Below are 23,540 nucleotides of genomic sequence, written 5' to 3'. Positions count from 1 at the left end.
TGTCACAGGCTGTAGCTTCTATTATAATTTCAAATACGACAGCTCTAACAATTTCAGTGAGTATTGTATCTAAAATCGTCAAAATACCGAATATAGGGAGGTACTGATATATGGGGCCTATACGAAGACCTGGACCTGCATAGAATTTTTTTTGTCACAGACTGAAGTTACCATTACGAACTCTAAATGCGTAATTTGAAACTACTACGGTGAATAATGTCACTAAAATCATCAAAATACCGAATATAGGGAGGTACCGTTATATGGGGGGCTATAAGAAGACCTGGACCTGCCGAATTTGAAACAATTTCGGTAAATAATGTCGCTAAAATCATCAAAATACCGAATATAGGGAGGTACCGTTATATGTAGACCTACATAGCCCATTTACGGACTTAACCTGCCTACCGGCAAAATAAACATATGTGCCAAATTTTAGCCTTCTATCTCAATTCGTTCGAAAGATAGCGTGAATACAACAAACAGACGGACGGACAGACAGACAGACGGACATGGCTAAATCATCTTAGAATTTTACGCTGATCAAGAATATATATACTTTGTTGGGTCTGACATAAGTATTTCGAGGAGTTACAAACGGAATGACAAAATGAATATACCCTCCATAGTATGGTGTAGGGTATAAAAGTTTTTAACCATACTATGATTGTCAATTACACCATATTAAAAACACCTTGAATAACACTGTTTTTATACCCTCCTTACTATGGAGGGTATATTCATTTTGTCATTCCGTTTGTAACTCCTCGAAATACTTATGTCAGACCCAACAAAGTATATATATTCTTGATCAGCGTAAAATTCTAAGACGATTTAGCAATATCCGTCTGTTATTGTCCGTCTCATTGCTATGAAAGTTATGAAAAAAAATGATATTATCAATGCAATGCAAATTATGTCCGGGCACTTCCTTCCAACCATCCTTAAGTTTGTATAGCCAGAAACCTTTGCGATAAAAAGTCCATTGCTTTACTGGTCTTGACATCCAAATGAGTATTTGACGATGTTGAGTATCAAAGGCTGTGTGAGGATGAAATATTAAAAGAAACAATCTAACGTATTCTGCGCCATTAGCCAGCGCTGCCCATAAGAAAACTTGGATTAATTGGAATATAGATGTTCATTACTTCACTAATTCAATTGTTCCAGCTAAATCTGTAGCCTTTGCCCAATCTTTTTCTGCTTATAATCTTTTTTTATTGATCTACTTGACACCTTTCATTCACAGGAACACAATGTGACTTAAGACTCCGAATATGAATTATCTAATAAGAGGGAACTAAGCTCCTCTTTTAATAACCTAAGCTTTAAATTAGGTCTATTCTCAGTAGTAAATTTTTAATTAGGTCATGTTCAAATTGATATTTGATGCCAGATGCCAATTGTCCTTATAGCCCCAAGTGTTCTCCTACAACTACACGCTATTATCCCACACCCCGGATACAAAAATCCATCCAAGGGCACAAGTGGTAAATATCTTCAGCACTAACTCCTTTTTGCATTCATTATCGTCTAGATTCTATGACAGCAATTCCCTTGAAAATTTTTAAATTTTATTATCTTACTGCATCTCCTCCTTTACTTCCTCTGCTGTCTCCTTATCAGCAAAACTATTCAGATTTCACATGCACCCAGAGACTCATAAAACACTTATGATAATTAACAAAGTATAATGGTTTTTTTTTTTTTGCTAGCACTGAAACTATTCACAATTTTTCATCTTTTGTTATGCCAAGCTATGCCACAAAAAAAGGAAGAGAATAAAATTTAACTGTTGGAGCCATTGTTTGCATCTGAGAGTACCATTAATTAAATGAATTTCAAATTTATTGTCTCCCGAACAAGATGATAAAGTGTTGTTTTTTTTTTTTGTTTTAAACCAATTTGGTTTAAATATGAGTCACAGATTGCATTGCATAAATTTTAAGTGCCACCACTGGGAGTTCTAAAAAATGGAGCTAATACAAGCAGGAGATGAAGAAGTCATTAAAGATGGTAAGAAAAAGAGTTTTTCCGAACTTTGAATACCCTCCCCCATTTGGAATGAATTTGGAATTTTCAAAAAATAAAATCCTTAAAAAATTCAGTTTAAATTTTAAAAATACCGAATATAGCCGTTTTATTGGGGTATATAGGGAGGTACCGTTATATCGAAGCTGTGTGAAGACCTGGACCAGCCAGACAATTTTCTGTCAGAGGCTGTAGCATCCATTACGATGTTTAAATACGACATATCAAACAATATCGGTGGGTATTGTACCTAAACTCGTTAAATACCGAATATAGAGAGGTACTGATATATGGGGCATATACGAAGACGTGGACCTGCAAAGACAATTTTCGGTCATAGGCTGTAGTATCCATTACGAACTTTAAATATCAAATTTAAAACAATTCCGGTGAATAATGTCGCTAAAATCATCAAAATTCCGAATATCGGGAGGTACCGCTATATGGGGCCTATACGAAGACGTGGACCTGCACAGACAATTTTCTGTCATAGGCTGTAGCATACATTACGAACTTTAAATACCAAATTTGAAACAATTCCGGTGAATAATGTCGCCAAAATAATCAAAATACCGAATATCGGGAGGCACGTTATATGGGGGCTCTACGAAGACGTGGACCTGCGCAGACAATTTTCTGTATTAGGCTGTAGTATCCGTTATGAACTTAAAATACCAAATTTGAAACAATTCCGGTGAATAAATTGGCTAAAATCATCAAAGTACCGAATATCGGGAGGTACCGTTACATGGGGGCTTAACGAAGAGGTGGACCTGCACAGACAATTGTCTGTCTTAGGCTGTAGTATCCATTATGGACTTCAAATACCAAATGTGAAATAATTCCGGTGAATAAATTCACTAAAATCATCAAAATAACAAATATCGGGAGGTACCGTTATATGGGGGCTATACGAAGACGTGGGCCTGTACAGACAATTTTCTGTGTTAGGCTGTAATATCCATTATGAACTTCAAATACCAAATTTGAAACTATTCCGGTGTATAATGTCGCTAAAATCATTAAAATACCGAATATTGGTAGGTACCGTTATATGGGGGCTATACCAAAACGTGGACCTGCATGGCCCATTTTCAATACCAAAAGTCCTGCAGACATAACAAACATTTGAGTATAATTTTATCAATCTACTTCAATTCGTTCGGAAGCTAGAGTGATTTCCACAGACGGACAGACGGACGGACATGGCTAAATCGACATAGAATTTTATGCTGATCAAGAATATACATACTTTGTGGGGTTTAAAATGAGTATTTCGAGGTGTTACAAACGGAATGAGAAACTTAATATACCCTCCATACTATGGTGGATGGCATAAAAATATAGTGTTGAAAAGTCCTGGAATTAGACTATTTTTAATCTTCTATAAAATTTCCCACATTATCGTTTAAAGTGATTCCTTTCCAATCATAAATTAAGGCTGCTTCAGGTTACCTATGCACACTCTCTTTTGGTCCTGTATATATTTCCTCTGGCCGACTGTAGAAATAACCCCTCAATAGTCAAAAAAAGCCCAAAATTAAAACATGTTTCAATTCTTACATTGAATTTTAATTAATTCATTTTCCCGAACATTTTTCACATCAAATCCAACGGCTGCCAAAAATTTCTGGCAAGTCCACAATAGGTTCCAGGGATTTAACAGCAGCAGCTTGCGTAGCTACAAAGCCACATTTGTGGCGTAGAAAATGTTTTGTAATTTCTAGATTATTGTTGATGGTTTTACGGCGTTCCCGCCTATCTGACTCCTTTTCCCCCCAACCAAATGGGTAAACCTTTTACATCGTCTTTCCACAGCTTGGGTGATATTAAAATATTCCCATGGCATGGAAAACAAAAGCCAAACAAATTTTCCCAAGAACAATAAATCTATTCCGGTTGTTTAATACTTACCGACAAATTTGTGTAAATGTTTTGGTTTATTCCGTTTTTTCTCCTCCAGTGCTTTCAACCAGATGATGAATGTCTGGGGACACTATGTTACTCAATTTTGCGGCGAGACAAGTTAAGATTTGTTGAGTTACTGTTTTTTTTTTTGTCGGTTGGATGGTTGGCTGGTCGGGTCCTTTGAAATGTTTTGTTTGAAAACAGAAACCAAATCACGGCTGAAAGACCTTTTTAAATGGCTGCCTGTAAAGAGAGTTAACAAAAGAGGAGGAAAACAAAACATTAACACAATTTATTGTAAGCGTTGTTGGTATTTGTTGTTGTTGGTGGTATTGTTATATACCCTACACGAAAAGATGTGAGCCTTAGGGAGCTGTGGTAAACCAGCTTAAAGGAGTACTTATAAACGAGCTTAAGAGAGTCTTCATAGACGAGCTGAAGTTAGTCTCTACAGACAAACAGAAGGAAGACTCTATAGACGAGCGGAAAGGGAGTCTCTATAGACGAGCGGAAAGGAAGTCTCTATAGACGAGCGGAAAAGGAGTCTCTAAGACGAGCGGAAAGGGAGTCTCTATAGACGAGCGGAAAGGGAGTGTCTATAGACAAGCGGAAAGGGAGTCGCTATAGACGAGCGGAAAGGGAGTGTCTATAGACAAGCGGAAAGGGAGGCTCTATAGACAAGCCAGAAGGGAGTCTCTATAGACGAGCCAGAAGGGAATCTCTATAGACGAGCCAGAAGGGAGTCTCTATAGACGAGCCAGAAGGTAGTCTCTATAGACGAGCCAGAAGGGAGTCTCTATAGACGACGTGGAAGGTCATCTTTATAGACGACGTGGAAGGTCGTCTTTATAGACGACGTGGAAGGTCGTCTTTATAGACGACGTGGAAGGTCGTCTTTATAGACGACGTGGAAGGTCGTCTTTATAGACGACGTGGAAGGTCGTCTTTATAGACGACCTGGAAGGTCGTCTTTATAGACGACGTGGAAGGTCGTCTTTATAGACGACCTGGAAGGTCGTCTTTATAGACGACGTGGAAGGTCGTCTTTATAGACGACGTGGAAGGTCGTCTTTATAGACGACGTGGAAGGTCGTCTTTATAGACGACGTGGAAGGTCGTCTTTATAGACGACGTGGAAGGTCTTCTTTATAGACGACGTGGAAGGTCGTCTTTATAGACGACGTGGAAGGTCGTCTTTATAGACGACGTGGAAGGTCGTCTTTATAGACGACGTGGAAGGTCGTCTTTATAGACGACGTGGAAAGTCGTCTTTATAGACGACGTGGAAGGTCGTCTTTATGGACGACGTGGAAGGTCGTCTTTATGTACGACGTGGAAGGTCGTCTCTATAGACGACGTGGAAGGTCGTCTCTATAGACGACGTGGAAGGTCGTCTCTATAGACGACGTGGACGGTCGTCTCTATAGACGACGTGGAAGGTCGTCTCTATAGACGACGTGGAAGGTCGTCTCTATAGACGACGTGGAAGGTCGTCTCTATAGACGACGTGGAAGGTCGTCTCTATAGACGACGTGGAAGGTCGTCTCTATAGACGACGTGGAAGGTCGTCTCTATAGACGACGTGGAAGGTCGTCTCTATAGACGACGTGGAAGGTCCTCTCTATAGACGACGTGGAAGGTCGTCTCTATAGACGACGTGGAAGGTCGTCTTTATAGACGACGTGGAAGGTCGTCTCTAAAGACGACGTGGAAGGTCCTCTCTAAAGACGACGTGGAAGGTCCTCTCTATAGACGACGTGGAAGGTCGTCTCTATAGACGACGTGGAAGGTCGTCTCTATAGACGACGTGGAAGGTCTTCTTTATAGACGATCTGGAGGTCGTCTTTTTAGACGAGCAGGCAGGTCGTCTCTATAGACGATATGGATGGAGGTCGTCTTTATAGACGATATGGAAGTCATATTTATAGACGATATAGGGATCGTCTCTATGAACGACGTGGTCTTTATAGACGACGTGGAAGGTCGTCTTTATAGACGACGTGGAAGGTCGTCTTTATAGACGACGTGGAAGGTCGTATCTATAGACGACGTGGGGATCGTCTTTTAAGACGAAGTGGTGGTCGCCTTTTTAGACGACGTGGAGGTTGTCTTTTTAGTTCACTTGGAGGTCGTATTTTTAGACAACGTGGAAGATCGTCTCTATAGACGACGTGGAGGTCGCTTTTTTAAACGTCTTTATAATAAAATTTCCTCATTATTGTAGTGAGAAACTTGTTCGACTTGAAGGCCTTAAACCGCTTTTCGCCTCCTTCTCCTACCCCTCCATAACAAGGCTGTCACTTTTAATGAAAGGAGATTTGCAAAGAAATATTAATATTTATTGTGTGGAATTTAAACAATTTGTCAAAGAGGCATTGTGACGGAAAAAACAAAAAAAAAAAAAAAAAGAAGAGTTAAAAGAAAAATTACACAACAATTAAATTTTGAGCGAATCCTTGAAAAGGAGCTTTCGAAGCCTTTTATAATATTTCAAAGAAATGCGAAAAAAATAATCCATTATCAACAATTATCCTTTCAGCATTTGCTGGAGATTCGATTGAAAACAAATTGCCATAAGATCCTGCAGCGTTGTATGAGGTTATCGAAGGATAACACGTGTTTGTTTTCAAAGTGGTGTTGTTGTTTGTTTTCAGGCAGCGTTTGATTAAAATATAATTGAGAAAATAAAACCCGATAATGAATCATACTGTGAAATATAATAACATTTATTTTATGTTAAAAAAAGAGGAAAAAAAATTAAATGAATGAACTGTAATTAAAGAGGAGGATTTTTTTTTTCGTTTTTATTGGAAAATATTTCGATAATTTAAGAAAATTCTAGAAATCCCTTAATTGAAAACAAGTATGTTGAAGATTATGGCCTTTATGTGCACCGAAGACTGCTAGGAAGCCTTCAACATTAGGGCGTCCAAAATATGTGGGAGTTCGTTTACGTTTACAAGGCCCTCTGGAGGTATTCTACGTGTAGAATATCATCAGAAAAACCAGTAAGGAAAGCTCAAAAGTCGGGCGGGGCCGACTATATGATACCCTACACCACTATGCATATTTAGTAGAGCTCTCGTAAAAAGGTTTATACAGGGCATTTCAGAGCTCTATGAGATATTTGGTACAAAATCAAAATCTATCTAATTCTATCGTGCATTTTACGAACTATAGCTATCTCTGAACCGGGTTTCTCCAAATTTTACGTATTATCTTCTAGACTGGTGATTTGGGCTGATATTGACCATTTAGTGCACATTTAACCCGAAATCGGATGAAGATATATATGAGAGCTATATCCAAATCTGAACCGATTTCGATAAAATTTAAAACAGCTATTCCTGTGCTCCATCTAATACCTGGTACCAAATATCACGGTTGTGGAGTGAATATTACGAATGTATGGGACTAAAACTCTAAATCGGATGAAACATATATATGGTTGCTATATTTATATCTGAACCGATTTTCACTAAATTTGATATACTTGCTTCTAGGCTGAATTTGGTCCGATGTACTAAAATTCAGTCCATTTGGACTTATATCGGCCATTTGGTGCACAATTAACCCGAAATCGGCTGAAGATATATATGGGAGCTATATCCAAATCTGAACCTATTTCGATAATATTACAAACATCTATTTCTGGGCTGTATCTTATATCTGGTACCAAATATCATTCTTGTGGAGTGCATATTACGAATGTGAGAGTCTTAAACACCAAATCGGATGAAAGATATATATGGGAGCTATAGCTATATCTGAACCGATTTTCTCCAAATTTGATATACTTGCTTCTAGGCCGAACTCGGTCGGGTGTGCCAAAATTCAGGTAATTTGGACTGATAGTGGACATTTGGTGCACATTTAACCCGAAATCGGATGAATATATATATGGGAGCTATAGCTGTTTCTGAACCGATTTTCTCCAAATTTGTTGTATTTGCTTAAAGGCTAATCTCGGTCACATGTGCCAAAATTCGGGCCATATGGGCTGATATTGGCCATTTGGTGGTCAATTAACCCGAAATCGAATGAAGATATATATGGGAGCTATATCTATATATATATAAATCTGAACCGATTTCGATAAAATTTAAAACAGCTATTTCTGTGCTCCATCTAATACCTGGTACCAAATATCACGGTTGTGGAGTGCATAGTAGGAATGTGAGGGACTTAAAGATCAAATCGGATGAAAGATATATATGGGAGCTATAGCTATATCTGAACCGATTTTCTCCAAATTTGATATACTTGCTTTTAGGCCGAACTCGGTTGGGTGTGCCAAAATTCAGGTAATTTGGACTGATAGTGGATATTTGGTGCACATTTAACCCGAAATCGGATGAAGATATATATGGGAGCTATATCTAAATTTGATCCGATTCTCACCAACTTCAATAGGGTTCGTCCTTGGGCCAAAAAAATATTGTTTGGAAAATTTCATCTCAATCGGATAATAAATGCGACCTGCATTTTGTTCACAAGAATACATGGACAGACGGACGGACGGACAGACGGACTGACATGCATAAATCGACTCAGAAAGTGATTCTATGAAGGTTCTCAAAAGTAACTATGGGTCTATCTCGTTTCCTTCTCCATGTTACAAACAAATGCACAAAGATATAATACCCTTACCACTATGTGGTATAGGGTATAAAGACCACCACAAAGTCTCCCATGTTTAGAGATATTAAATATGAACAAAATTCATTCATAAAAGACTTCATGTACATTTTCCTAAATTAATAATACCCCCATGCCCCTCCCCATAGTGATAATGTATGCGTGGTTAGCTGTTGGTCATTTTACATCCAAATAAATAAAATATAAATCATTCATTACATATATATACACGCACGTTACATATTTTCATACATACACACATACATATGTATGACGTCTACGACAACACCCCCTTAAATATTTGATATTTTGACACATGTCAGACCATAGCGTGATTGATTTTGTCTACCGTATGTAAACATATAATGGATCAGTTTGTGTATTTAACGTATGTCAATGTCTGAAAATAGGGAAATCATATACATACATATGTACGCGTGTACGTGTGTTGAAGGTGTGATTACTACCATATCTCTGATCAATGGGGAAAAAGTGTCATTAAAGCTTACATAAATACGTTTGTCAATAGTTAGCAGTAATTATGAATGTGTGAGCTTTAGTGGAATATTTGGGTAAGATTTTAGTTAGATTTAAATTCGGGTTATATTAAGATTTATTGAAATTCTCACTTTGGCAGTATACACACAAACATTCAATCATTAATGAATATATGATGAAGGGTTCTGGAACTGAAAAAAAAGTTCCAAGTTATAATTATTATACCCTCCACCATAGTATGGAGGGTATATTAAGTTTGTCATTCCATTTGTAACACCTCGAAATATACATTTTAGACCCCACAAAGTATATATATTCTTGATCAGCATAAAATTAGATTTAGCGATATCCGTCAGTCTGTTCGTCTATCCGTCTGTGGAAGTCACTCTAGCTTCCCAACTAATTGAAGTAGATTGATAAAATTTTACTCAAATGTATATTATGTCTGCAGGACTTTTGGTATTGAAATGATAATTGATGTTCGTAATGGACGCTTCAGCCTATGACAGGAGATTGTTTGTGCAGGTCCACGCCTTAGTATAGCCCCCATACAACGATGCCCCCCGATATTCGGCATTTTCATGATTTTAGCGACATTATTCACCGAAATTGTTTCAAATTTGGTATTTTAAGTTCGTAATAGATACTACAGCCAAAGACAGGAAATTTTCGGTGTAGGTAAACGTCTTCGTATAGCATCCATATAACGGTACCACCCGATATTGGGTATTTTGATGATTTTAGAGACATTATTTATGGGAACTATTTCAAATTTGGTATTTGAAGTTCGTAATGAATACTACAGCCCATGACAGAAAATTGTCTGTGCTGGTCCACGTCTTCGTATAGCCCCCATGTAACGATACCTCCCGATATTCGGTATTTTAATGATTTTAGCGGCATTATTCACCGGAATTGTTCTAATTTTGGTATTTGCAGTTCGCAAAGAATACTACAGCCTAATACAGAAAATTGTCTGTGCAGGTCCAAGTCTTCGTATAGCCCCCATATAACGGTACCCCCCCCCCCCCCTCCGATATTCGGTATTTTGATGTCTTTATCGACATTATTTACCGGAACTATTTCAAATTTGGCATTTGAAGTTCGTAATGAATACTACAGCCTAAGACAGAAAATTATCTGTGCAGGTCCATGTCTTCGTATAGCTCCCATATAACGGTGACTACTTTTGTGAAAAGCAAAGTTTATAAGTATCGGGCATTCATAAGTAAGTTAAAATCACACTCACTTCTTGTCTTTCCCAAAAGTATTTTCTTCGGTATTTTCTTGAGTTGACACCTGAAAGTAACGTAAAATTTCGTTTTATGCAGAAAGCGTCAAAAGAAGAAATATTCCACACTAAATTTCGCCTTAAAACTGAAAACAAATAATATATAGCTGCCAATTAAGATTAAAAATTTCACCAATCATTGAAATTGGCGATAATCGGTCAAAATGTAGATATCGCTTCCATATATCTATATACTGTGCGCCATATATTTAATATTCGTCCAAATAGGATAGAAGTAGGAAGGAATGTGCCCCAATGTTTTTGTCATGTAAAAAATCATTTTATAAACAATAAGTTAGGATAAAATAAAATAACAAATCGTGTGCCATAACTTGATCAAACTTTTTGTACCTGTACATATGTAGAGAATTTGGGGATGGTACCTAGTACTAACTTCAAGTACCAAATTTCTAAAATTATATTGCAAAATCATCTAAATTCCATATATCGCGAGGTTCCGCCATATTGTGATTATAGACATTTATATACAGCTTTTGTTTGTCAGAAGAATTGATAATTCAAAAGAGAGTTCAAAAGGGTGTGGGTGTTAGGTAGCCAAAGCAGTGGACCGATTCTCGTGCTAGAATAAATGAAGAAATAAATATCATATAAATATTATGAACTTTTTATACCTATTACAATTCCAAATGTTTACCCCATCCATGGCAGCCAATTTAAGCCATATTATCTAATCTAATCCATACATGACTATTTGGGAAGTTTCAATCATATCGGATACTCCTTTCAATTTCTCTGAGGTAAATGTGTTTGTTCCCTCACCTCAGTGCCTTTGGACTTTGGACTGTATCCGATGTTTTACAGACTTTGCAAATTGTAAAATTTTAGTCAAAACAAGTAAAAAAGTTGTAAGTACGACCTGGACGAACTTTGAATACCCTCCACCATTTGGAACGAATTTGGAAATTCTCAAAAATAAATAAATCCGTTAAAAAGAAAACAAGTAAAAAAGCTGTAAGTTAGCCAAGCCGAACTTTGAATACCCTCCACCATTTGGAACGAATTTGGCAATTCTCTAAAACTTTGCTAAAAAATTGCTAAAACAAAAAAATCCCGAATATCGGGAGTTATATGGGGCTACACAAAGACTTGGACCTGCACAGATAATTTTCTGTTTTAGGCTGTAGTCTCCGTTACGAACTTCAAATACCGAATTTGAGACTATTGCGGTGAATAATGTCGCTAAAATCATCAAAATACCGAATATCGGGAGGTACTGTTATATGGGGGCTATACCTAAACGTGGACCTATATGGCCCATGTTCAATAACAAAAGTTCTGCAGACATAACATACATTTGAGTAAAATTTTATCAATCTACTTTAATTCGTTCGGAAGCTAGAGTGATTTCCACAGACGGATAGACGGGCGGACATCGTTAAATCGACATAGAATTTTGTACTGATCAAGAATATATTTACTTTATGGCATCTAAAATATATAATTCTAGGTGTTACAAACCGAATGACAAACTTAATATACCCTCCATACTATGGTGGAGGGTATACAAATTAAATCGACTTCGAGGATTTAATTTTTCTGGCACCTCTCCCACAAAAATTTCGGTCGTTGTTCCGGCATATATATGCATTCAGGATTTGAAAATTTAGGGATCTACATATTACTATATCTATACGTAGAACAAATATTGCTACGTACGAACTTCGAAGAGAACTGGGGAATTTTTTCTGGGGAACATTTTTGAAACATAAAATTCGAAAATGGAGTAAAAAAGTCAAAATACGGTATAGTGTGGAGCTGCGGTTATATGAATATTATAGCAAAATTTGGATTTGCATAGATTGTGAGCATCAATTGTGAATGTCTGACATCATTCATAGATGAAATACCTGTAGATACCTTTATAAGGGGCTGCAGGAAAACCTGGACCTGTAAATGCAATGCTTTACTACAGGAGGTAGAATTCATTATAAACTATGTATAAATGTCATATTCCAAGCATTTTAATATCGAGAGGTGCCGTTATAAGAAATGCAGATCTATATAGGTTGTAGAACCTATTACAAACACCAAATACTGAATTTAAACAGTTGCTTTAGAATCGTTAAAATATCGAATGTTCTGAGATATTTTGGGATCTACAAGAAAACGTGGACCGATATGGCCCATTACGAAGTAATTGTTTTAAATTTGGTATTTGGAGTGCGTAATGGGCACCACTTCCCTTATCAGAAAATTACTTATGAAAGTCCACGCCACATTTTTTAAGAGAATTATCTAAAAATTGCTGTTTGGAGTTCGTAATTTGCCTCCTCTGGCAGATAATTGGCCATGCTTTCTTTAAGCCCACAGAGAATATGCAAAGAATATGTCCCTTTCTGAAATCACTACGACGTATAAATGATGAGGGTATAAATATAAATCTAATAAAAAATTTAGAAAGTATGCTATTTGGTTGAGATTTGGCATGTCGTAAAACTTATGTAAGACTTAAGGTCAGGTGCTAATCATATCAATATCGGCATACTTGTTGTGGTGCCTCATTTCTTTGGGATGAAATAATTCCAGATTACTTCATATTTTAAACATATCGGTACACATCTAGGATAGATGGGCAGAATTGTCTAAATCCACTCAAAAACAGAAGGGAAGTAGAAAGGTATGGATCATTGTTTTGCTATTTTACAAGTATTAGGGCCCTGGCAAAATCATTTCATCTTCCTCAAAATTTGAAGTAGGGTATAAATATTTCTTTTCTCCGCAGTTGGACTTTTTCTACAGATATAAAACTATTTATTTTTAAAATTCCATAATCAGCTTGTGGGCTGTTTCACAGTAAAAAACATGAAAGCGTCAAAATGTATAAAAATACATTGTCTCTTATATCATTTCAATTAGCCACATGAGCATTTATCTGAAAATTCTATGGAAAAAAGGATAAACACATAACTTCAATTATCACATTTTCAAAAGTTAGCCCACATTCAAATGGAATCCCTTTTTTACATTCATGTCATATTGGTCTGAACTCCAAATATGAGCAATTCTATTCTCTGGTGGTTATTGGCAGTTAAGGGACAAGAAAAAAGGCTTTTAATTCCCAAGGATTATTGGGGCAATAAGCACATCATACACACACACACACACAACCTCCGGATATAACGCATAAATGGCTTTAATCCTTTTGTCAGCTACCATTATGCCCTTCAATAACAAAAAAACTCATAAACAAAGCAAAAACCATTTGACCAATACCCTTCTGGTCTCCCCACAGCAACAATAAACTAGCTGAATGTTAATCACCCACACGTCGCCTTTGGTCGAGCAAAAAAAAATACAAAAGCATTAACAACATCCCCAAAACAAAAATTGAGAGAAACAGAGTCCTTGAATACAAATTTGTTCACAATATTTGACATATTTATGGTTGGTTGACCAAAACACCAACAACAACAGCAGCAACAACAGCACAGCAATGAATGAAACTCCTAAAAATTAAGGGTTTCGCCATGAATTGCTTTTTGGAATGTGGCATTGCCAGCAATTTTCACAATTTTATGTGAATTTCTATCGTCACCAACAGATGTCCATTAAATTTTATCAACAAAAATGGTCAAAAATTAATTTGATTTTTTTTTTTTTGATTGGTTGGGGACATTGCCGAATTGTACGCACGGTCGTCATAAAATGTCGAAAAATGAAATAAATTTATTTGATGCGTTACTAATTTTGAAAATAAAATTTGATTACATTTTGGACATTTTTCAACTCTAGTTATCATTGGATGAATTACATCAATGATCGTCATCACCAAGTGGTGAAGAATAACTAGATTTGTCCATGTCCATGTAAAATGATGGAAACTTAATTGAATGGAATCTATTTGGGCTAACTTGCTATTGTAGATATCCAATTTTATTTGCGGATTCACATTTTCTACTATAAATGTACAAATTAGGTTTTTGGTTTGTCAAAGAGGCCGTATCGGCATATTTGTCATATATTTTATAGATAATAACATTTAACCAGTCACTCCAAATGAATAAATTTTTGAACGAATCACAGGAGAAATTTTGCAAAATACCCTGACGACATTCATATATTGGATTGTAGAGACAGCAGAAAATTAATATACAAATATATATATATTACGAACACTTGCCGACCCCTTTTTATACCCTCCACCACAACTCTTCGAAATACTCACGTCAGACCCAACAAATTATCTATATTCTTGATCAGCGTAAAATTCTAAGTCGATTTACAGTCTAAGACAGAAAATTGAATGTGCAGGTCCACGTCTTCGTATAGCCCACATATAACGGTACCTCCTTATATTCGGTATTTTGATGATTTTAGCGCCATTGTTCACCGGAATTGTTTCAAATTACGTATTTAGAGTTCGTAATGGGAACTACAGTCTGTGACAGAAAAATGCCTATGCAGGTCCAGGTCTATAGGCCACATATCTCAGTACCTCCCTATATTCGGTATTTTGACGAGTTTAGGCACAATGCCCACCGAAATTGTTTGAGATATCGTATTTGACGTAACGGATGGTATAACCTGTGACAGAAAATTGTCTATGCTGGTCCAGGTCTTCGCACAGCTCCGATATAATGGTACCTCCCTACGATACGATAGTTTGATGATTTTAGCTACATTACTCACCGTTTATTTCATGTTTCGAATTTGAATATGGTAATGGCTAATGGCAAATAATGCCTATGTAGCTCCACGTCGTATAGACCCCAAAATAACGGCAATATTCGGTATTTTTAAAATTTAACAGAATTTTTTAAGGATTTATTTTTTTAAATTTTCAAATTCGTTCCAAATGGTGGAGGGTATTCAAAGTTTGGCCCGGCCGAACTTACTGCTTTATAACTTGTTTTTGGAAGATTTCAGGGTTTTTTTATACCCTACAAAACATACTGGTAAGGGTATTATGTCTTCGTGCATTTGTTCGAAACATGGGGAAGGAAGCGAGTCAGACCCATAGTTACTTTTGAGGATCTTCATAGAATCACTTTCTGAGTAGATTTATGCATGTCAGCCCGTCTGTCCGTCCGTTTTCTGCCCATGTTTTTGTGAACAAAATGCAGGTCGCATTTATTATTATGAGATTGAGATGAAACTTTGTTATTTGTTTTATTTGTTTGGCTCAAGGACGAACCCTATGGAAACTGGTGAGAAGCGGTTCAACTTTAGATATAGCTTAAATGGCCAATATCAGTCCAAATGACCTGTATCATCCGGTTTGGGATATAAAGTCCCTCACACGCATAATACGCACTCCGCAAGAATGGTATTTCTTACTAAATAACTTATGGATCTCGAAAATACTTCTGTCAAGTTTAATCGAGATCAGAGTAGGATATAGCTTCCATATATATATTTATCCGATATCAGGTTTATTTGCACCAAACGACTAATATTAGACTAAATGGACTGAATTTTGGCAATTCCGACCGAACTCATCCTAGAAAGTAGTATTTAAAATTTGGTGTAAATCGGTTTAGATATAGCTATAACTCGTATATATATGTTTTATCCGATTTGGAGTTTAAAGTCCCTTACAAGCGTAATATGCACTCCACAACAATTATGTTTGGTACCAGATATCAGATACAGCCCTGAAATAATTTCAAATATATACATATACAGCCAAGAGAACTGAATTCAGCCTAAAGGAAGCTCTTTAGATTTTGGAGAAAAGCGTTTGGATATAGCTATAGCCCCGATATGTGTTTTTCATACGATTTAAAAGTCCCTCACATTCGTAATATGCACTCCTCAATAATAATATTTGATACCGAGATAGATACTGCTCTAAAATATCTCTGCCAAATTTTATCGAGATCGGTTCAGATTTTTTATATAGCTTCGATATACACATTCATCCGATTTAACGGTTATTGCTCACCATATATATGTAAAATCAGCCCACATTGAATAGATATTTTCATATTCAACCGAATTTTACCATTTGGTGAAACTCGGTCCAGTATATATATTGCTCCAATAAACATTTTTTAATATAATCCCTAACGAAGTCAGCACTATACAGAAATTTATTCGATTCACAGTTTGTATGATCTACTTCACTTAAATTCCCAATATAAACTTTTTTGTTACGGGAGCTCTACTTAGTACGCATAGGGGTGTAGGGTATCATATAGTCGGCACCGCCCGACTTTTGACTTTTCCTTACTGTTTTTTTTTAAAGCGGCGGGATTTTGGTCCACGTTTTGATAAAGCCCCCATATAAGTGTACCGGCATATTTGAATGTATTGGTGTCAATTCTTAACAAAATTTCCTGTATATTGGCAGTTTCTATAAAAACGTTCTTGCAGATTACTACCTATATAGGTCCAAGTTTTGGTAAAGCCTTCATGTCGGGAGGTACCATCTACGGTATTTTAATTTTTCACAGGAATTATTTCACATTTGGTATTTATAGATTGTAACGGGAAATCCCTTTTGTGAAATAATTTTGCTTATAGGGGTCACATCACCATATAATGGTACCTCCCTATATCAGGTATTTTGATAATTTTATGACATTGTTCAACGGAATTATATCAAATTTTGAACTTGTAGTTCGCAGTTCTTCTAATGACAGAATTCTCATATGGTTCCATATAACTGTACCTCCACATATTCGTCAGTTTGACGATTTTAGCTGTTCAGTTATGTGGGGACTATCCTTAAACGTAAACCAGTATGACTACATTGTTCTTAACTTATTATGAAGCTACTCCTAATCAAGTAAAAAAGCAGTAAGTTCGGCTGGGCCGAACTTTGAATACCCTCCACCATTTGGAACGAATTAGAACATTTTCAAAAAATAAAATCCATTGATAATGCTGTTAAAATCTTTTAAATACCTAATATCGGAAGGTGCCGATTTATGGGGGGATATACGATATTGTGGACCTATACAGACAAATCTATGTCTGGGGGTAAAGTACTCACAAGGAACTCCTTGAGTGGATTTTCAGATAATTCCATTGGGAAATGTGGGTAAAATCATCAAAATACCGAATATCGGGGGTACCGTTATATGGGGGATATACGATATTGTGGACCTATATAGATAATTCTCTTCCAAGGGATAAAGTACCCACAAGGAACTCCTTGTGTAGAATTTCAGACAATTCCGTTGAAAAATGTGGCTAAAATCATCAAAATACCGAATATCGGGGGGTACTGTTATATGGAAGCTATACGATATCGTGGACCGATATAGCCCATATTCGAACTTGACCAGCCTGCAGACAAAAGACAGAGCTGTGTAAAATTTTAGCTTCCTATCTTAATTCGATTAGACTGTAGCGTGATTACAACTGACGGACAGACGGACGGAAAGAGCCAGAATTTTACGCTGATCAAGAATATATGTACTTTGTTGGGTCTAAAATAATTACTTCGATGAGTTATAAATGAAATGATGAACTTAATATACCCTCCATACTATGTATGGTGGAGGGTATAAAAATCAGATCGATTAGTTGCATAGAAACATTTTTCTCACTCAATCCCATATATGTGGTACCACTATTTATTTGTCCATTTAGTGACATTGCCCAACGGAATTATTTTAAAATTGATATTTGATTTTGACTTTGGGTACCATATTCTCTGACAGAAATTATTTTATATAGACCTAAATATTCGTATAGCTCCCATATAACTGTAGCTAAAGATGATTTTTGCAATATTCGATGGAATTGTTTCAAGTTTGGTATTACCTTTAAAGGTTAAAATTAGATCCTCGTATATCTCGCTTGTAATGATGCCTTACGTTGTTTGGGGTTCTTACCCAATTTTAGCCACATTTTCAACAAAATTATCTTAGAATTGGAATTATAATTGATATATTCAAACCTGAACCGTTTGAATATAATTTGACAAATTTATTTTTGTACCAAATTTAGTCAGCCATGCCGAATTTCATTGGAATCAGACATACAGGGTTGCCCATATTCGACGGACCCATCTGGCAACGCCATAACTTTTGACAGAGATGTCACATCGCTTAATGACATACGTTTGAAGCGTCAGTCCAAGCAGATTTTTACCATGAACCAATACACGCCACGCGAGCGCTCTGAACTGAAAATTCTCAGGAGATTCAAGAAGTGCCTCTTCATGAGAAAAAAGTCACAGTTTGGTGCGGCGTTAGTGCGAAAACGATCATTCTTCTTCCAAAATGAAAATGGCCATGCTGTTACCATCAATCAGGAGCGTTATCAAAAAAGCGTATGAGGCAGTTCTGGTTTCAACAAGACGGCGCTCCACTGCACACAAGTCGCATTACAATCGATTTTTTGAAGAATTTGTTTCCGGGCCGTTTGATGTCGAAAAGTGGTGATTTGGACTGGCCAACGCGTTCGCCCGATTTGACGTCGCCTGGGGATATTTGAAGTTAAAGGTGGGGATATTTGAAGTCAAAGGTTTACGTTAACAAGCCAAGGACCGTATAAGAGCTCAAGGACAACATTCGTGAAGAAATAGCCGCTATTCCGGCCGAAATGTTGGCAAAAACAATGGAAAATGCAGCAAAAATGGCACAATACGTCATCAACGTCAGAGGCGTCCATTTGAGAGATACATATTCAAAAATTGATGTAAACGAATCTACTTGGAACAAATTAAATGATTAACATTGCCAACCGCCAAATTTTTATTTTTTGGGTCCGTCGAATATGGGCAACCCTGTACGTATCGTGTTTTATGCATCAAATATGTGAAATCGGCCGAAAATATCCAAATCTGAACCGATTTCAATATAATTTGACAAATTTATTTTCTAATCAAAATTCCGTCACACCTTTTGGAATAGAACATGCATATCGCGTTTGCTACATCAAATAAACGAAATCGGTCGAAAATATATATGAAATCTGTACCGATTTCAATATAATTTGGCAAATTTACTTGTGTACCAAATTGAGTCACTAATGCCGAATTTCATTGGAATCGGACATACGAATCGTGTTTGGTGCGTCAAATAAACGAAATCGGTCGAAAATATATGTCAGAGCTATATCCAAATCTGAACCGATTTTAATATAATTTGACTAATTTATTTTCTGATCTGAGTCACTTGTGCCGAATTTCATTGGAATCGGACATACCTATCGTGTTTGGTGCGTGAAATAAACGTAATCGGTCGAAAATATATGTCGGAGCTATATCCAAATCTGAAGCGATTTCAATATAATTTTACAAATGTATATTCGTTTTAAATTCCGTTACACATTCCAAATTTCATTGAAATTAGAGATACATATCGTGTTTGGTGTATAAAATAGATGAATTCGGCCAAAAATGTCTGTGGGAACTACATCCAAATCTGAACCGATTTCTCTATGATTTGGCAAATTTATTTTTTTTTTTCAAATTCCGTTACGCATTCCAAATTAGGAGACGGTATCTGTAATCGATCAATAGATATGTGCATAAAAAATCTAATTTTTTGGGATTCTGATTCTAATGCTATATCTCCAGTTCCAAGTGGAATTTCAGGCGATGTTGTAGTATATTTGGAAATTTACAGGAAAATCTGTTCAGCGGTTTTCGAGTCCATAAACACAAACATTTGCCTCTTTTATAGATACGGAAGAAGAAGATAAATGTATAAATAACACATAACTGTTAATTTTAAACTATTTTGATGTCGATTCAAGTTATATGAAAGATTAACTCTATATATATTACATATAATTTCACACTTACGTTGCAAAAAAATCCTCAAAAAGCAATTTCACAACAATTAAACTATAATACGAAAGAAAAAATGTTTAAATCTCACATGCCAAACGTCCAGGGTGCCTTTAGTTGTTCCTGTCACACTTTTCCTCTTTGCTGACTGACTTCCTTTCTTAATCTACAATAGCATTTTTAATTGGATTTAATGCGATTTTTTATATAAGCGCATGTATGAATGCATAATATCCCCTTTTCCTGCTTGTTTTTCTTTTGCTATTCTTCCATAATGTTTTTCTCGTTGATCTGTTAATGTGCAAATCCTTACTTTACCTCTTTTTTCTTTGTTCTACCCATTTTATGTTCTTTCTTTTTAACCAAGCATTTCACACTCAAAACGAATGTGTGGGTTTTGCTTAAAAACTTTTCTCCAGTTTTTTTTTTTGCCTCTGGGAATGGAATGTTTAGGCTTAAAGGCCAACTACAGTTATGTTGGAAGTAGGCTTTATAAACAGATTTCCATTGGGGGCATTTACAGATTTTTAAGCCTTGTTGTGTGTGTTTTTTTATTCTACTGCTCATAGCAAAACTGAGAAATCTGCAATTGGCAATAATCTCCTGGGGGGTCATCGATAATTGGCAAACGAGTAGAAGATTAAGGCTAAGAGGAAAACAAAGTCAAACGAAAGGGTTATTTTCTGTTCCATACATCTGTTTTAGATTTTACATTCATCTGTTTGAAGTAGTCAGTCAATAACAGCGATGATGATATCCTTCAAGAGTATTTCCCTCAATCAAAATTATAAATACCACATAAACTTATTATGCAATCCTATAACTTTAACCAATAATTATTTGTTTTGCATTCGGTAGCTCAGAACTGACAAATGTCCAATTGGATTAAATTAAATTGCTGGAAAGTAAATACACTTCCTGGCATTTGCGTGCGTAACGTAACACAGTAGCAATAAAGATACGTGTATATGTGTGTTTATATAATAGGACACACTCACACACACATACAACGTTCCAGGAAATTGCTTAATTAACAATAAAATTTATTCATTGCCATATTATTTGTTATTTATTCGCATCGAAGATATCTAACAAAAGCTCTACAACAATAAACATTTATTACAACAAAAACATCAGCAACATTGAGGCATATACCAAAAGCAATACAGGTCTTAGGTGCCATTAACCGATGACATTTTACGAAATTGTTTCTCGATGATACATAGTTCTAGTCGCAGGTAAAGGATGATATTATGCAGCACAGTGGTACAAAAGAGAAAAACGATTTCGAAAATATAATTTATTATGTCGATACTGATAATAAATTTTGAAATTCGAAACTACTAGTAATTACACATGTACGCAATCAGGTCCTACCCTTACTCTTTGGCCTATATTTGAGCCTCTGGAGAACCAAAATATCCTTTTGTATAATTGAGAAAATTACCTTATTTAAAAATTCTACCACAAATTTGGAAGTCACATAGAATCATAGAATCACTTTCTGAGTTTGTTTATGCATGTAAGTCAGTCCGACCATATCCATCTATTTTTGTGAACAAAATACAGGTCGCATTTTTTAACCGATTGAGATAAAATTTTCAAACAATATTTATTTGGCTCAAGGACGAACCTTATTTAAATTGGTGAGAATGAGTTCAAATTTAGATATAGCTCCCAACCGATTTCGAGTTAATTGTGCACCAAATGACCAATATCGGTTCAAATGACCTGCATTTTGACAATTCCCACCGAATTCATTCTAGAAACAAATACTTCAAATTTGCTGGAAATCAGTTCAGATACAGGTCGCATTTTATTAACCGATTGAGATGAAATTTTGCAAACAATATTTATTTGGCCCAAGGACGAAGCCTATTTAAATTGGTGAGAATCGGTTAAATTTTAGATATAGTTCCCAACCGATTTCGAGTTAATTGTGCACCAAATGACCAATATCGGTTCAAATGACCTGCATTTTGACAATTCCCACTGAATTCATCGTAGAAACAAATACCTCAAATTTGGTGGAAATCAGTTCAGATATAGCTGGGCTGATATTACATATATGGTATAATAACCGTGAAATCGCATAAAGATATATATCGAAGGTTTTTTCGAACTGTATCTGATGTCCAGTATCATAAATCATTGTTGTGGATTGCCTATTACGCATGTGGGGGACTTAAGCACCAAATCGGATGAAACGTATACATAGGAGCAATAGATATATCTGAACCGATTTTCGCCAAAATTTGAAGTACTTGCTTCTGGGCTGAATTTCGTAGGAAGTGCCAAAATTCAGTATATTTGGGTTGATATTAGCAGTTTGGTGCACAATTAACTTGAAATTGGATAAAGATATACATGGGAGCTATATCCTAAACCGAATTGATCTAGATAAAATTTGGCAAAGGTATTTCTGAGCTGTATATATGATATATTTCCACGAATATCGTTGTTACAGAGTACATATTACGGCTGCGGAGGACAAAAATAACAAAACGGATGAACAATATATGGGAGCTATAGCTATAACCGACTTCGATCAAATTTGGCATACTTAATTTCAGGACAAGATGTCCATACAATTTGGGCTGATATTATACGTTTGGTACACAATAAAAGGCAAATCGGACGAAGATAGATATGGGAGCCATATATAAATTTTGACTGATTATCTCCAATTTCAATATGGTTCGTCAGTTCGGACGGACGGACTGACATGCATAAATCGACTCGGAATGTGATTCTATGCAGATCATCAAAAGGAACTATGTGTCTATATCGTTTCCTTTTGCCTTTTACAAACAAATGCACGAAGACAAAATACCCTGATCCCCTTGTGTGTAGAGTATACAAATCGGATGGCACATATATATGGGACCTATAGCTATACCTGAACCGATTTTTATCAAATTTGGGACACTTTCTGAATTCGCCGTATTCTTATTGGACAAATACAACACATTTGTTGCACACTGAAAGACATATCGAACGAAGATAAGTCTAAATGGTGACCGATTATCTCTAATATAGAGTTCGCCCTCCCCTAATTCCATCCAAAATTTCATCTCGATCGGGCAATAAATGTGACATGTACTTTATACAATTCATGCACAATTTCAATGTCTTATAACTTTTAGTATTTTCCGCAACTTTGAAGTACGAAATTCTCATTCAGAGTGACTCTTATGAGATTTTCAAAATTTCTTTCCAATTGCTCAGTAAGAGTATTGTACCTTTTAGTATTTGTCCTCTCCTTGTAATATTAATTAACACCCGCGGGTATATTATTACTTCGCAACTATAATTATTGTCGTGCCGAAATGCAAACGTCCAGTAATTACACCCTCATCGTCAATAATGACTCTCATGTCAAAGTCAAATTACTTTCAATACTTTTTGTACCTTTACTTATGCTTTTACCGGTCGCCTTAGAACATTTTTTAAGGCAGAATTTCC

General features: G+C 36.1%; 1 protein-coding gene across 1 annotated transcript in view; it reads right to left on the bottom strand.

Moving 5' to 3' along the window:
- LOC131801037 (uncharacterized) overlaps positions 1 to 23,540 on the bottom strand; it is a 319,586-nt gene that overhangs the window by 199,541 nt on the left and 96,505 nt on the right. Inside the window, exon 2 of the mRNA XM_059118997.1 lies at positions 3,946 to 4,182. The gene's annotated coding sequence lies outside the window, so the exon portion shown is untranslated. The remainder of the gene's footprint in view (positions 1 to 3,945; positions 4,183 to 23,540) is intronic.

The sequence above is a fragment of the Musca domestica genome, unplaced genomic scaffold (assembly GCF_030504385.1).
Source record: "Musca domestica strain aabys unplaced genomic scaffold, Musca_domestica.polishedcontigs.V.1.1 14, whole genome shotgun sequence".
Taxonomy (NCBI): Eukaryota; Metazoa; Arthropoda; class Insecta; order Diptera; family Muscidae; genus Musca; species Musca domestica.
The sequence above is the reverse complement of the archived record's forward strand: the minus strand, read 5'-3'. Positions and strand labels throughout refer to the sequence as shown.